This window comes from Carassius carassius, chromosome 9 (genome assembly GCF_963082965.1).
Source record: "Carassius carassius chromosome 9, fCarCar2.1, whole genome shotgun sequence".
Taxonomy (NCBI): Eukaryota; Metazoa; Chordata; class Actinopteri; order Cypriniformes; family Cyprinidae; genus Carassius; species Carassius carassius.
This window is the reverse complement of record NC_081763.1, coordinates 18,418,072-18,435,009: the sequence shown is the minus strand read 5'-3', so window position 1 is coordinate 18,435,009 and position 16,938 is coordinate 18,418,072.

Below are 16,938 nucleotides of genomic sequence, written 5' to 3'. Positions count from 1 at the left end.
CGCACATGACAAGCAAGATAAATACATTTCTAAATTGTGCACACAATTTACTAATTTATTGCTAAATTGTGTGCACAATTTACTAATTTGTTCTGTCCATTTAAATCTAGGGAACGAAATAGTCATTAAATCAGGTACATATATAGTTAGTTCACAGAGCAACAGGTTGTTTAAATTATAGTATTGGATAGATCAGAGACATAAATCTTTATTATTAACCAACTGTTTTGTTTTGCTTATCCATTTCATTGTAAAAATACAAGCCTGAAGGCGTATAATCCCAAAAAATAAGAAAAGGTATACTACATGCAAAATTTCGCCAGTCATGGGCAACCAAATACAGCTGATATTCCTGAATAAACATATAAAGACATATAAATAAGCATATCATTACTTACTACCATAGAGTTCTCGTGTCGACCCAGCTTTCATTCTGGAGTGGACTGGCTTTTGAGTCCACCGGAAAACAGCGTCTTGTTTAGAAGTACCTGAGAACAACGTGCATATCTGAGGAAGAGCCAGTCATGGGATTTTTGATTGTTTGTGATGTGAGGTAAACATGTTTCATTTTTGTTTGAATTCGTTCATATTACATCTGTGTCTCACACCAGAGCTGCCACTGGACTGTGGATCTGATGTATCACGGTACGTCTGTATAAGACTTTGCTACATGGCTGAGTGTTATTGTATATAACACAATGCAGTGTCACGTTAGAAAGTGAATGACAATAGGTAATTTTACTCTCTGTCAGGTGCTGGCTTCACATCTGTGTGGCTTATCTTACAGAGGAAGCATAAATGCATTTTGTGGTGTTATAATCCATTTTGAAAAACATCGGCCACACGAAAAGACTTATAGGTTGATGCCGATATTTAAAAAATTCCAAATATCGGCCAATATATAGGCTGCAACGATATATCAGACGACCACTACTTTTGTCCGTACACTTAAAGTCAATGAGGCCCAATGCAATACTGTGTCCCGAGAGATTTTAATTGTATGGAGAAAAATAAAATAAAAAAATAATACAAAACAGTAAGACATTTTCAAAAGACTTTCTTTTGTGTTTCAAGGAAGAAAGAAAGTTAGACAGGTCTGAAGGTTTGAAACAACATGAGAGAGAATAAATCTTTCGACCATGACTGAGAGAGAAATGACCAGTTTGACCTGTTTGAAAAACAATAAAATAGGAGAACATGGCTGTAGACTGATCTCTGTAACTGAGGATTCCCAGCGAGGTTTCTCCCTCTGTGGGCACAGCTGGCTGGCAGAAGGTGTGTTTTCTGTGGCGGCAGCAACCGCTGCGCTCCATATGACACACTGTGACATCAGGCTAATCAGCTTCAGCTGTCTGACATGGATGTGAAAGTAGATGACAAACCCAGCGACACTCTAATAAACGCATGTGTGTGTGTGTGTGTGTGTGTGTGTGTGTGTGTGTGTGTGTGTGCAAATGCGGTAAAACGAGCCGAGACGCACTATATGGAGATTGTGATGGAGTCAAACAGTTTGAGAGATAGAGGGACCAATGAGGAGTGACAGATGGAGAGAGCAAAAGAGATCATCTTTTTTCTCTCTGAGCACAGGCTGAGAAAGATATGCTGAAGCTGAGATTTGAGACTGAGGGTCTTGGAAAAGGAAAATAAATATTGAGAAAGAAGCAAAAATTTAAGCAAAAGCTAGAGGAGGGGTTAAAGAAGGGTTAAAAGGTGCGAGGAAGTAAAGGTGCGAAAGGTACGGCATGAGTAGACACCTAATGAGCTCACAGTCTGCCGAAACACACACACATACACGCACACACACTTCTTCTGCACGGCTCATCTCTCCCACTTTTCCAGGAAGTGACATTTTTCTCTGCCTCCTGTCAGCTCCTGTTTTTAAGTGATTTTCCTTTACAGTTTTGTCGCTGTGGTGCACAAGTGAATGAATGAGGGGATGTGAGCACTGTGTTTGTTTTTCATTTAACATTTAGGGCGATTATATGATTTTTTACTGTTTTATCCATCCGTGGATTTATTGATACTCTGCTCAGTGTTTGTACAGAAATTCAGTGGTTGACATTTTGAGAGGGGGATAAATAAGTAGCCTATATGACATGAATATATACAGTACTGTATATGCATATAAAATGGATCCCTGCATGCAAATTGTATCATATAATTTCTGTCTTGAAGAATAACTAGTAAATAAGATAAAAAAACAGCAGATTTTGCACTTATAATTGTGTTTTTATACTCAAAGTTTTGATTGAGTCTTTTCACTGCTGCTTTGCGGGAGAATGGAGGTATAGAGGTGTGGTTCTTCTTTTGTTTGTCATGTCTGTGTGGTCACTGTGGTCCAATTCTGCAATTGTACAAAAGACAAGATCTGCTGTTATTGTCCCATGTCTTCTCCTTGTAGTCTCTCTGTGGCCTGTACTTCTTTTTATCTATACTTTTCATTTACACATTCAGGCAGCATTTTTTTAAAATCTCAATCTCAATCACAAACTCTATCTTCTTTCCTCTTTTATGTAGGCTTTTATGTCCCCATGCCCTCTAAAGACCCCGTTTGGCTTGGTCTTTCCTCATTTTCTCCTCACGTCACTTTCTTTGTTGTGTGCTTTCTCTGTGTTGTTGAAGTGCACTTTTCATGGGAGAGACTGGTCTTTGACTGGGATATTTATAATAGATTACTGTCATACTAATGGGGAACATATTCTTTTCCAATAAATATGGCTGCCAGCTTTGCATAACTTGTGCGAAATTGTTTGTAGGGGTGTTTTTTTTGAGTGTTTGGGGCAACAGTGACAGTCCTGATTCATTTGGTACCCTAGGTGAGATCAGACATGACATAATCATTTTTGTCACATGTGTTTAAGATTGTCAAGCAAGAGGTATTTTTTTTTATATTTATTTTTTTTATTTTATTTTTGTTATAATGACTCTCTGATAGTAACCCATTTCTGTTCCACACACACACACACACACACACACACACACACACACACACACACACACACACACACACACACACACACACACACACACATATATATATATACAAATACACCTTGGGAAAGCACAAATAAACCTCCATGAATGTTAAAGGCCAGAGCCCAGATAATTCCATTATATTTACAGCACTTCTTGACAACTTCCTTTCACAGATTCCTGTCCTCAAGTCCTCGCTAGTTCTAGTGAAAAGATTTAGTCATTCTCATAACCAAATAATAGTAAAAACAAAAAGAAAATTAAAAGGGACAATTCACCCAAAAATTCTGAAAATTCTGTCATCATTTACTTTGTCCAAACCTGTATGAGTTTCTTTCTTCTGCTGAACATGAAAGAAGATATTTTGAAGAATGAAAGAAAGTTTCTGGCCCCCATTGACTTACATAGTATTTCCCTCGCATACTATAGAAGTCAATGGCTGCTGTAAACTGTTACAAATATTCTTCAGAATATATTCTTTTGTGATAAACAGCTGAAAGAATTTTATACAAATATAGAACAACTTGAGTAAATGATCATGGGAAAACTATCCCTTTAAAATTCTGTTGGTGAATTGTACCACATATAACCAGCTTCTGTAGATGTTGCCTCATTAAACACTTAAATCAGTGAGTTTAAGCTTGATCACTGGTCTATAATTAAGAATGACAACATGGTTGTCATGGGAGCAAGAACTGTGCAGGCATCGTCAGTAGAAATAAAAGGTGAATATTCCCTTCTGTTGCTCAATATATCTAACAGAGAGGGTTTTATTTATTTATTTGTATGTTTATCTTGTAAAAACTGAGAAAATTACACATCATAGACTTTCTCTTTCCAAAATAAAATTTATATGTAAAGTTTGTTGACATAAGAAACATAAAGCCAGCCCTCATTACCATTTGTGTGTGTTAGTTACAAATACCATACTTTAAATGAAGTAAAGTGTTTTCTCTGTTCTAGCCACCGCAGTACTTTCTAAATAGGCTGAGAGGACCACAGAGACAAGAGGTGATAATGAAGATGTCTTATTTTAATTCGTTCATTAATTTATCATGTGTTAGTGTGTTCCTGGTTGCTGTCTTATGCATAAATAAGCACTTTAACACATTGACCTGCTGCTCATATACATTAGTGTCACAGTGTCTGGGTTGTGTTCCCTGGGTTTCCACTAGGTGTCCTCCTTTCTCACGGTGTCTGTCTCCTTATCACTTCCTGTTCCCTTATTTGGTCACCTTCCTCCTGTTTAGTAATTGATTGTTCCCCACCTGTCTCCTGTTCCCTCATTATCCTTCTGTGTATTTATAACCGGTCTGTCTGAGTCTGTATTACGGAGTCCTTGTTTAATGTTTATAGTTATTCACATCCGTCACGCCTTGCCTTGCCTTGCCTTGCCTTGCCTTGCCTTGCCTTGCCTTGCCTTGCCTTGCCTTGCCTTGCCTTCGTGTCTTGTTTATGTTCTGTTTGGATATACTGGTTTTGACCCTGCCTGGACTGTTTACCCCTTTGGATTACCCCTTAAATAAAGGACTTACCTGCAATTGGTTCCCTCTCCTGTGTTTTCTGTAACACTGTACGGGACAGAAGGACTCCGTCACACTAGGAACCAGCGGTATGTCGTCTTTCCGTTCCCCAGTCAAGATGGCGGAGCGGCGAGCCAAGTATCTTCGGTTGATCGCCCTCCGCCAAGAGGGCAATGAAGTGGGGGCCCTGGCTCAGGTGTTCTGGTCCCTGGCCGAGGGCATGGGCTACAACGATGCGGCCCTCAAGGACTATTTTAATGGCGGGCTGGATGATCCAGTGTCTCAGGAGGAGATGGCGCAGTTAGAGACACTGGAACTCTGGGAATTTGTGCGCTACCTGCAGCATCGGCTTCGGTGGGATGCCCCAGCCACTTCTGTCTCTTCCGGCGGGGTGGTCGTCAGCCCAGCACCACTGCCCAGGATGGCAACCAGCCAAGCGCCACAACCCAAGATGGCCGCCAGTCCAGCACCACTGCCCAGGATGGCTACCAGCCAAGCGCCACAGCACAAGATGGCCGCTAACCCAGCGCCAATGCCCAAATTGGCCACCGTTCCAGCGCCACAGCCCAAGATGGCCGCCAGCCCAGCACCAATGCCCAAATTGGCCACCGGTTCAGCTCCACAACCCAAGATGGCCGTCAGCCTAGCGCCACAGCACCAGATGGCCATCAGTCCAGCGCCACAGCACAAGATGGCCGTCAGTCCAGCGCCACTGCACAAGATGGCCGCTAACCCAGCGCCAATGCCCAAATTGGCCACCGGTCCAGCGCCACAGTACAAGATGGCTGCCAGTCCAGCGCCACAACCCCAGATGGCTGCCAGCCCAGCACCACAGTACAAGATGGCCGCCTGTCCAGAGTCATGGCCCAAGATGGCTGCTTGCCCAGGGCCGCTGCACAGGATGAGAGTCTCAGCTGACCCTCCGGAGTCGATTCAGGTGCCAGTTGACCCTCCGGAGTCGAGTCAGGTGCCTGTGAACTCTCCAGAGTCGAGTCAGGTGCCAGTGAACTCTCCAGAGTCGAGTCAGGTGCCAGTGAACTCTCCAGAGTCGAGTCAGGTGCCAGTGAACTCTCCAGAGTCGAGTCAGGTGCCAGTGAACTCTCCAGAGTCGAGCCAGGTGCCAGTGAACTCTCCAGAGTCAGGGCTAGTCACCGCGGATCCTCCAGAGTCAGGGCTAGTCACCGCGGATCCTCCAGAGTCAGGGCTAGTCACCGCGGATCCTCCAGAGTCAGGGCTAGTCACCGCGGATCCTCCAGAGTCAGGGCTAGTCACCGCGGATCCTCCAGAGTCAGGGCTAGTCACCGCGGATCCTCCAGAGTCAGGGCTAGTCTAGTCACCGGTGATCTTCAAGGACTGAGTCAAGTCACCTCTGATCTTCAAGGACTGAGTCAAGTCACCTCTGATCTTCAAGGACTGAGTCAAGTCACCTCTGATCTTCAAGGACTGAGTCAAGTCACCTCTGATCTTCAAGGACTGAGTCAAGTCATCAATGATCTTCATGAGCAGTGTCAGGCCAGCACCAATCTTCTGGAGTCCAGTAAGGACACCAGGGAATTACCAGAGTTTCGTCGTCCTGTTGGTCTAGCCGCACGGAGGTCTGCTCCGCCTTGGGGGGCTCTGGTCCTGACCACATGGCTGTGGTGGTCTTCTGCTCCACCCTGGGGGCCTTCTGCCCTGACCACACAGCTGTGGGGGTCTTCCGCTCCGCCCTGGAGGACTCTGGCTTTGTCCACAAGGACGTGGTGGTCTTCTGCTCCGCCCTGGGGGGCTTCCGTCCTGACCACATGGTTGTGGTGGTCTTCTGCTCCGCCCTGGGGGGCTTCCGTCCTGACCACATGGTTGTGGTGGTCTTCTGCTCCGCCCTGGGGGGCTTCCGCCCTGACCACACGGCTGTGGTGGTCTTCTGCTCCGCCCTGGGGGGCGCCACATGATGTCCTTCATGGATTTCTGTTTTGTGTTCTTGGTTTCTGTTATGTTTCTGTCTGTTCCCCTCAGTGAGTCTGGCCCTCCGTCCCTCCCCCTGAGCCTCCACCTGTCCGCCTCCCTCCTGGTCTGTGTCGTGTCTTGTCGTGGAGCGTCTGGGAGCCGCTCCGTAGAGGGGGGGTCCTGTCACAGTGTCTGGGTTGTGTTCCCTGGGTTTCCACTAGGTGTCCTCCTTTCTCACGGTGTCTGTCTCCTTATCACTTCCTGTTCCCTTATTTGGTCACCTTCCTCCTGTTTAGTAATTGATTGTTCCCCACCTGTCTCCTGTTCCCTAATTATCCTTCTGTGTATTTATAACCGGTCTGTCTGAGTCTGTATTACGGAGTCCTTGTTTAATGTTTATAGTTATTCACATCCGTCACGCCTTGCCTTGCCTTGCCTTGCCTTGCCTTCGTGTCTTGTTTATGTTCTGTTTGGATATACTGGTTTTGACCCTGCCTGGACTGTTTACCCCTTTGGATTACCCCTTAAATAAAGGACTTACCTGCAATTGGTTCCCTCTCCTGTGTTTTCTGTAACACTGTACGTGACACATTAGAATGGGAATTGCATGCACTTAGAAAGTCTATTGACCATGAAGAATAACGAAACCTTCCTGTTTCTTATTAAATGTATTTCAGTTTGAATGCAGCATTATATGTAGCAGGTTTGCAGGTGTATGGGAATACTGTATGTCTCAACTACTGTGAAGCTTTAAAGTTAACATGAAACCAAAACTGATGCTATTCATTTAATTCATGCATCCTGGTTTTGTTGTGCACAATTTAAATGTGCACATTATTTTAAGGGTCAATATCACTGTAGGGTGCCTTTTGGTGTTCTGTACATAAATAACTTATTTGCCATGATAACTTAACATAAAAATGACTATGAAAGTGTGTGTTATATTAGGCATAAGTTTTTATGTTAATAACAAAAGCATTACTTAGATCTTTAGATACATTGTCCACCCTGTAGCCATAAAATATGCCAGAATTGATTTGAATGCAGTATTTTTACAATATGTAAGTTTAAATATACCAAATTCAAAGTCAAAATTACCTCCTCTCCTATGTTCACGAAACGGTCATCCATAAAAATGCATTGCTGTTCTGTTGAAAGTAATCTTAAAGATTCCTGAATGCATCTACTTTCGGAAGGCCAAATAAAGTGCTTTTGGTTTCACCTAGAATCACACAGTATCTCCCTGACATGGCTGCTTCAACACTAACTGTGTTACTGGAACCACGCCTTCTTTCTTTGCATGAACATTTGGGCGGCATTACGAAATTATTTCATGCACCAAGAGCTTGTAACACTCCGAAGAGAAAGGAACAATTGAAAATGCATCATATGACCCCTTTAATGCTTCATGGGGCTTGTAAACTGTATAAATGAATTTAAGGTCAGTAGGTTAAAAAATTCCTACATGTATACATTCTTATACATATCCTTTCTTTCTGTAGCTCAGACTGCAGAGCATGGCAGTTGCAATGCCAAGGTCTTGGGTTTGATTCCCAGGGAAAGAAAGAACTGTCTTGCAAACTCTCTTGTCTTGCAAAATGCATAACTGTTAGACATAATTTAGTTTTTAAACAAATCTTATCCTGGTATCAATGATATTATGGAAGAATTCCTTCAACACTGCCCAAGACATAAATGGACATTACTCAAAACTACCTGCATTCTCCACCAAGATGAAGCTTGTTTTATGCTTTCTTTTTAGGCTTTTATGCTAATTTTTATGTTTGTAAGCATCTTACTCCATCTGTATGTGTTTTCATGCAGGCTGTTCTACATAATTGGTATAATAAAGCCATCGCAAGAGCATCAGTGTGACAGAGCAGGAGAGAGAGAGACTGTTTATAGGACTTCTGGAAGGACAGGCGTACAGTTCTCCCCTGTCTCGTACAGCTGGGCTGTCTGACTAGACCAACCTCATATAGTCAGGGACAAATGAGTGCTTCTCTTTTAATTAGTGCAAACATAAGGAGGCAGTCACCTTGTCACTGCTGATTGAATCCAAACTGTGAAGCCAACAACATTAGATGGGGAGGAGGATTAGAGGCTAAAGAACGCTGCAAGGGCCACCGGGGTTAAGAATTATTGGGGCTGGTGAAGGAACAAAGAGGGCAAGTATATAGATATAGGTGGTTTTAGCAGTGTTACATGTTAGTGAAAAGGTCAAGTAGCATTTGTAAGGCCTTCTTTGTGATATGTAAGGGTATCTGAAGGGTGTTCAGAGGTTGAATGGTCCTGAGTCCTGAAGGATTGAATCATTCGGGACTCTGGGAAATCAGTGATAATTTGTCGAGGGGCACTTTTTGTGGAAATTAGCAGATTTTATGAATCACCCACTTTAAAGCTGGTGCAGGGAGATGAGACTGTAGTTGGTTTCTAGGAAAATGGTTTGGGTAGAAGAAAGAGCTAGCATAGTATTCTGAGTTGCAGTTAAAAGGTTGCTTAGCTTCTCAGAAAAATCGTTTATTTGTAGCCGAATCTCTTTATTGCTTACACTTGAATCCTTCACCTAGCGCATCCTTGTTTTGTCTTTTACACGTTCTCTATAATAAACACAAGCACGCACACAAATGCACATTCACACACACATCCGCTAATCCTCTTGGGTTTTAGGCTTGAGCAGCTGATGGATGGGACTGGTATTGTACATCCAGGTTGGTATCGTTCCACTGAGACTTCAGTGAGTATGTCCCTGGCTGTGTGTGTGTGTGTGTGTGTGTGTGTGTGTGTGTGTGTGTGTGTGTGTGTGTGTGTGTGTGTGTGTGTGTGTGTGTGTGTGTGTGTGTGTGTGTGTGTGTGAGAGAGAGAGATTACACATCCTTTCCTTCTGTGCCCTGAAGAGCAAAACAAACATGCCTGTGCCCCTTTCGTACTCATCACTGCCCTCTCTGCTCTGTATGTTGAACTCTGCATGACCTTCTGCCCGTGTCCCATGCAAGCATGCATGCACACATATGCATTCGCCCACAAACATGCATATAAACATTTCTAATGAGATGGTCATTCTCTTTTAGTATATGAATGTCTTCTTTCATTATGCATGTACATTTATTAGTTTCAGGATAAACATACAAGTGTGTGCATGCACACATATGTACAGATTTAGAATGCATCTCTTAAGAATGCCTTCCTGCAGAGGTCCTGTAAATAGTCCTGCAATATATCCAGGACTAAATGTACATGGGAAACAAAAACTAGTTACCGAGTTCACCCAAAAATGAACACTCCGTCTCATTTGTTTTTTTTAATTTTTTTGGTTAATTGCAATTTGTGTGAGCTATATATTTAAGATAATAAAAATTGCCATTTTAGAGTTGTGGTAATTTTTATGTCAATCAGACCTACAGCAATTCTTTTTTTTTTTTTTTTGGAAAGTGGTGTAGAGATGTTTACAGACAAACTAGAAAACCATACTACCATAAGATTCAGAAAACATGAGTATGGTCACTATAGTGTCAGATAGAAGGTAAAATTGAAATGTGAGAATGTGAAATTTGCAATCTGTGTGTTTAAACAAGTGTCATCTTTGAGATAATGTATTTAGGGTCTACAAGCCTCCTAATATGAGGAATTAAACCTAGACAAGGGCACATAATCTCCATGAATCTGTCATTCCAATAAAAACTAATTCATTCACACTTTAGTGAGTTTTATATATAAATAGCAGGATAGTCTGTTTCAGGTTAGAGTATGGTTATCTTCTTAAGGACTTATCAGTAAAATTTCACTGAGGCACAGCAGGCTTGTGTCTGACAACGTACATGTTACTCCATAATATCTTTTATTTTAGATAAGGTATTAAAATCATAGTTAACCTAATTAAAATTCTGTTATCATTTACTCACCTTAAAGGGATAGTTCACCCAAAAATGAAAATTTTATGTTTTTTCTGCTTACCCCCAGGGCATCTAAGATGTAAGTGACTTTGTTTTTCAGTAGAACACAAACTGAGATTTTAAAGTCAAACCTTTGCAGTCTGTCAGTCTTCTAATGTAAGTGGATGGGAATCAAAGCTAAAACATACAATTTAAAAAAAAAACATACACAAAGAAAACCAAATTAAACCCTGTGGCTTGTGACAATACACTGATGTGTAAAGACACAAAACAATCTGTCTGTGCAAGAAACTGAACAGTATTTATATCTTTTTTTTTATTTTTTTATTTTAGGGGGACTATCCCTTTAATGTTGTTCCAAACCTGTATCACCTTCTTCTTCTGTGGAACATTTTTTTTTTGAAGAATGTTGGTAACCACATAGTTATGGTGATGATTAACTTTTGCATTTATTATATGGTTGTATCCAATTACACTGCTGCAAGTCTTCCATTGTAAAAGCAAAAAACTAAACAAAAACAAACAAAAAAAATTAATCTTCATGTTCCACAGAAGAAAGAAAGTCATTGTAGGTATGCAATAAAGTGAGGGTGAATTTTTATTTTTGGTGAACTGTCTTATTAACTGTGTCACCAACCCAACACTAGTTCACTTGTTTAGAAATCCTTTAACAATTTGTATTTCAATCGATAAAAAATCACAACATCTGTTATTATTTTTGTCTCTCCCCAACTGTCACGTTAATTTTAAACTTGCTTGATGATGCACTGAAGTGATACTGAAGGCTAAATGGATTGAAAGGTTACCTCTGATCGTTGGTTTATCATGCAAATGAAACCAAACTTCTTGTTCATGTTCTTTTAGGACATATTTTTGATGGTAAAAAACTGATGACGCATCATTTGAATATCTACTCTGATTTGCTAACTAGGGAGCATTCAGACTCTTGAAGTCTCGACTTCTTACAAGGCTTGCAAGAACACATTAGTAAGTAAGTAAATTGATTAAAACAGCAGTTGAATGTTGAATGCATGTTTGAGGAAGCTCATCCCTCTGTGCCTCCTGTGATGGGCCGCCGCTGCCGAGAATATTCCTTTCACACATCCGTGTCTGGATAAATGTCACAGCATCATGAAAGATGTTTTTCATTCCCAAACATTCTTCATGAGCTCTTTAATGTTGTCACAGTGTTAACTACTGACTGGGAGTCTTAGTGACCGTGATGGTGACTAAAATAGAGAGGGGGAGACGTAGGGGAAGGAAGTTTGTCAGAGGAATGACAAGGTTATGAGAAGGTGATGGATATGAGGCAAGTATAATGTGACGGCTGATTTAAATTAACAGCCAGCCAAAGTGTCTGTGAGCTAATGCCTGAGCAGTTAATTGAACTCCTGGTGACAAGGGCTGGGATGAAGGAGAGAGCAGGAAGCGTGAGTGTATGAGAGCTAGAGAGAGGGGCTGTAATAGGATAAAGAGATATTCAGAAAGGACACAAACAAATGACTAATTAATCAACATACAGTACATGGAGAGAATTATGATGGTTTATTGAAAGACAAGACAAATACATATATATATCTGAAATCCAAATTGTCCCAGGTACCCACTGGGGTACATGTACCGGTTTTGGGGAATGACTGACCTGATGCTTGTCTGTGTCTTGTTTCCACCAGCTGATTGTGGAGTGGAGTTTCAAGTTCTCTGCCATTTCCAAATATATGTTCATCCTAATAGTGTCACTGAGCATGGATGCTGGAGTTTTGGATAGAGGAGAGATTTGATTTATGTATCAAAAGAGATACTGGAAAGGTATGGGCTGAAAGATGAGAAATGATTATTTACGTGACCTTTATGTTAATTCAGTGATGACTCTGGTTTTCTACTTATCATCCTGAATCACACAGTGCATGAGAGAGACACAGACAGCTCTGAATGTTCACATCAATCTGTGTGTGTGTAGGCTCGTGTGTGTGTGAGAGAGAGATTTGAGCAACGGGAACTTTTTTGTTGGTGCTGTTTGATAAAATCTCATGAAAGCTGAAGCATGAAAGCATGTCAGTGGAGACATGCTGACAAACAAACAGACAAAAAGATGGAGTTTTGTTTGAGAAGTGAAAGGGGTAGAAAACAGAAGGACAGGACGGAGAAATGGATTTGCTGACCAAACCAATTGTATATAGGATATGTAAAAATCCCATAAAAAGGTCCTAAAAAGAAGGCTATTTAGATACTGAAGTCACACATCACCATGCATACATTTCATTAGATAACAACATTTAAACTTTAGTGACATTTAAAGACGTGATATACATTTTTCTCACAACTAACTTGACTTTCCTGAGCTATTTCTGTAATTGCTTTTAACCAACAGGTTTTTAGTGGATGTGCAGTATGAAGTCAGTTTCCATCAATAACTGCAGTGCTGTCTCAGCAACCAATGGCACACTGACCATCTGATGCATATTGCTCACAAAACCGGCAAGGACTTTCTTAATCTGGCAAGCTCTAATTTTAGTGGTAGTAAGGCCACACAGGTTTTTCTGTCAGTCCACCTGGGAACAAAGATTTGAGGTTCACGGTTGTTTACAAGGTATTGCATCGGGACGATGAGAAATTTTGAGGGTTAAATTATCACTGGATTTTGCCAGTTCAGAGTTTTATTTAAGCCACTTTGTAGCAAGTTATATATACACTACCATTCAAAAGTTTGGAGTTGGTAAGATTTTTGAATGTTTCTGAAAGTAATCTCATATGCTCACCAAGGCTGCATTTATTTGCATTTCTTAAAATCTGTAATATTGTGTAAATATTATAAAAAATGTAAATAATCGTTTTCCATTTTAAAATATTATGTTTAACAGTACAGACATCTGTTTTGGGAAATGTTTTGCCTGAATGAATGAATGAATGAATGAATGAATGAAAACATGCATGCCACTCCTTAATTTTGACATTCATATATTTTGATTTTAAGTGTCCACATGCTCTGGCATTGTTATAATAACGCACACACACGTACAACAAAACATAATTGTCTTTGGCAATATATTCCATTTCCTCTAATATCGTAGGAGTTTTGTGTGAAAGACAGACTGATATGTAAGTCGCTATTCTATTAGATGCAGATTTTTGTGCCGAATTACTGCACACAATGGCACAACTGTTATGTCAATTTGCCCCCCTACCCTGCAGTTCACCAATTTCATTCCATGTGAAACTTGCTAGTTATAAATCAAGGGAAGTGCTGGAACATTTCAAAGGCAACCTAACGTAATCAAATGCTGTAATGTTCTTTTAAAACCAGAAATAAGAAGTGTAAATCACACTGTACATTCTAAATATCTTAGAAAATCTGGAATGGTGAATGCTTTGTGTTTGAGAGTCGTTTCTCATAAGCACCCTTACAATTAGCACACAAGGCAAAGTGCAGCATATAGCAACTTATTCCAGTTGGTTCCTAGGAGGGTTTCGCTTGCTATCGTATACTCGGCAGGGGAACCAGGTTTAGCAAACACCTATACATAGGCACAAATAAATGCACGCATACTCCTGGAAGAACACAGAGGTGGATGAACATATATCTTTTCACCACCTTTCTCAAACACACACATACTCACCCACAGAGCGCATGCAGCCCATGGAGAGATTTAGGAAGCAAGATGGTAGCAATTAGGGAAATGATTAAACAGCCATTCCATGTTGTTTAAATTTAAATCTAATCCTGTGCAGTTAGAGGGGAAAATGGATGCCTGATATGAACACACAAACACATACATGCACGTCTCACTTGTTTTCTGCATTTCAGTGACCTGAAGAGCTGTGCAATGAAGTAATAGAATTAACTGTGAAACACAATGGGCTGATTCAAGCTCATCTACAGAACAAAAGTGCTTACGTGGTGTGTGCACTTCTGTGCACATGCATGCAGATTTTTATGCATGTCTGAGATTCAGCTTGAGCTCAGCTGGAGATCCAGGAGATGGGGCTTAGGTTTCCCTCAAACAGGAAGCGGAAAAGAGTGGCATGTGTCTCGAGTTTCTTTTGCAGTGGTCTGTTGAGCTCTTTGGCCTCATAAAGTAGAACCAATTAGGCTTCTGTAGCCTGTTGCCATAAATTAGAATAACCTATTTACATCCCACAAAGAACTCTTTAATCCTTTACTTCTTTAGAAAACATTTTGATGCTTTTTAAAGTCAGGTGTTTTGACAATTATACTTTGAACTTAAAATGTTTTGCTGTTGTTCTTTTTAAAGCATTTTAAGTTAGCTTTAAATGAAATGAAATGAAAATAAAATGTAGCCTACAAATATATGTAAATTAATATTTTAATGAAATTGCAATGCATGATTTATAACAAAATTTGATTTGTAAATCCATTGATGAGAAACTTTATTGTTGTCAAAAATTCAAAGCTTGAAGACCCCTGCATAAAGAACATACACTGAAATAATAATAAAAATAATATTAATTGGTTTAAAACAATTTTCACTCAGAAACTTTTAGCAATGTTTACAGTAAATTACAAAAAAAAAATAGTAGCACTGAATTAAAAAAGGAATTATGATGTAGAAAGACGAGGTGTTTTTTTGTGAAACATAAACTAATAATTTTTATTAAGAGCTTCAAAAAGTTTTTACATTGTAGAACAACTTCAGTTTTCATCTATTTGTGATCAAAACACTACATATATGTAATTATTTAATTTTAATTATTTAAAACGGTTTTGCAATATTGTAATACCTAAACCGTTTTCATGTGGATTTTTTTTTTGACTTTCCAGAAACCAAAGTTGGCAATACATTTTGTAAATTGAAAAAGAATTGTAAATTTAATATTTTATTCTACATTAAAATAAGATGACTGACAGGAGACACAGGAGGAGGATGGTGGACAGATCATTTTCCTGACTGTGTGGTGATGGTTGTTTTATTTGTGTTTCTGATGTTGTGTGTGTGTGTAGGGGTTGATGACAGTCGGAGTGCTGTTTTAGCCAGAGGTTGTTCTAATGGCAGCAGTGATCTGGAGCTAATGGCAGAAGCTCTGAGAATGGAGCGGTGATGTGAGCCATAGACATGCTCTGTCACAGGTGAGGAACACGGCTACTGCCATCAAGCTCGAAAGAAAAGCCCCCTGTGTCTGTCACTGAAAAGTCAATTTACCTGCTACGTCTGAGCATGTGGGATTAGAGGAGAGGAATGAGACCCAGAGCTAGAGAGAGAGAGAGAAAGCAGAGGAAAAAAGCCATTAAGTCTTACAAGGGCCTGAGGTCCACTTTAGTTTAATAGTTTTTTACCCTTGACTTTGTTTTACACACACACACACACACACACACACACACACACACACACACACACACACACACACACACACACACACATAGATGCACTTACTTTTTCTGTACCCCAAGTGTGTTCATGGTCCTGTTCCATTTTCCAATCCCTCCCCCATCTTTAAACACACACACATACAGAGCCACATACACAGAGCTTTACTGCGGAAAGGGATATGTCTGATTAAAATGTGCATAATTATCAGACGGCTTGCTTTGGGTCTCAGATCTCAGTAGGATCAGAAATTCTGAATCCTGTTATAGACCAGGCATGCATCTTAGCCTCAATCTCTGTGTGTGTGTGTGTGTAACACTTAGGTCAGTTTTTGCCTATAGCTTGGGAAGAAAAGGTTGGATTAATAAATGTGTACAAAAATTTGCTCATGGAAATGTAAAAATGAAAAAAAAAAAAAAGGTTTTTGTGAGGTGTAGGGTTAGTTCTCAGGCTCTCAACTTTTTTCTTCTTCTCACCTTCTTCTCATCCAGTGATAAAGTGTTTGTGTGTGTGAGCAAGAGTGATAACATATAACTCATAAGGTTGTATTGGGATCTTGTACTTGTATGAACAATAGGTTTAATTAACTAATAATTATGTGAATTATTTTTATTCATATGCACAGGAGAACTTAAAAAAATGTCCACCTAATACTTTACACATTCGTACACACATTAATTTTATTTTTAATGCTGTTCTGGTGTAATGAATTTGGAGTATACTAAATGAGTGGCTGCATGCCAGAGGTTACTGGTTTGCATAAACACCTAAACCTTCTCCATATAAGGGCTGTCCATACAACGTTCCTTTAACAACCTGTTATCACTCTAAGCCAACATATGACGCTCTCTGAAGATGTGCTCGTCTCAAATCATGTGCAGCAAGATGCAATGGGAAGAGTACCATTCTTAAAAACAGTTATAATACAATTAACACTATCTCATTCAGATTATAGACATCTTATTAGCCATTAGACTATACACATATTTGTGATTTTATGCAGAGGAAGTGCATGCATATCTATGTTTTTATGCAGAAGAAGTGCATGCATTAAAATTGCTGCGCTGCTCTGACTGAGTCACTCACTCACCCTGTTCTGGACACTGATGCATGAGGAGCCCCTCTCTACTTTTAATGAGCGCAAAGAAACACACACACACTAACACTCTGACAGAACTGCTGCTGTTTCCGTGGCTCTAACTGTATGTGATGTCTTTTTTTCTGTCCTTGCCTGATGGATGGATTCAATGTTTGACACATAGTAAGCAATTCAGTTTTGTCGCTGTCCATGGTTCTGAA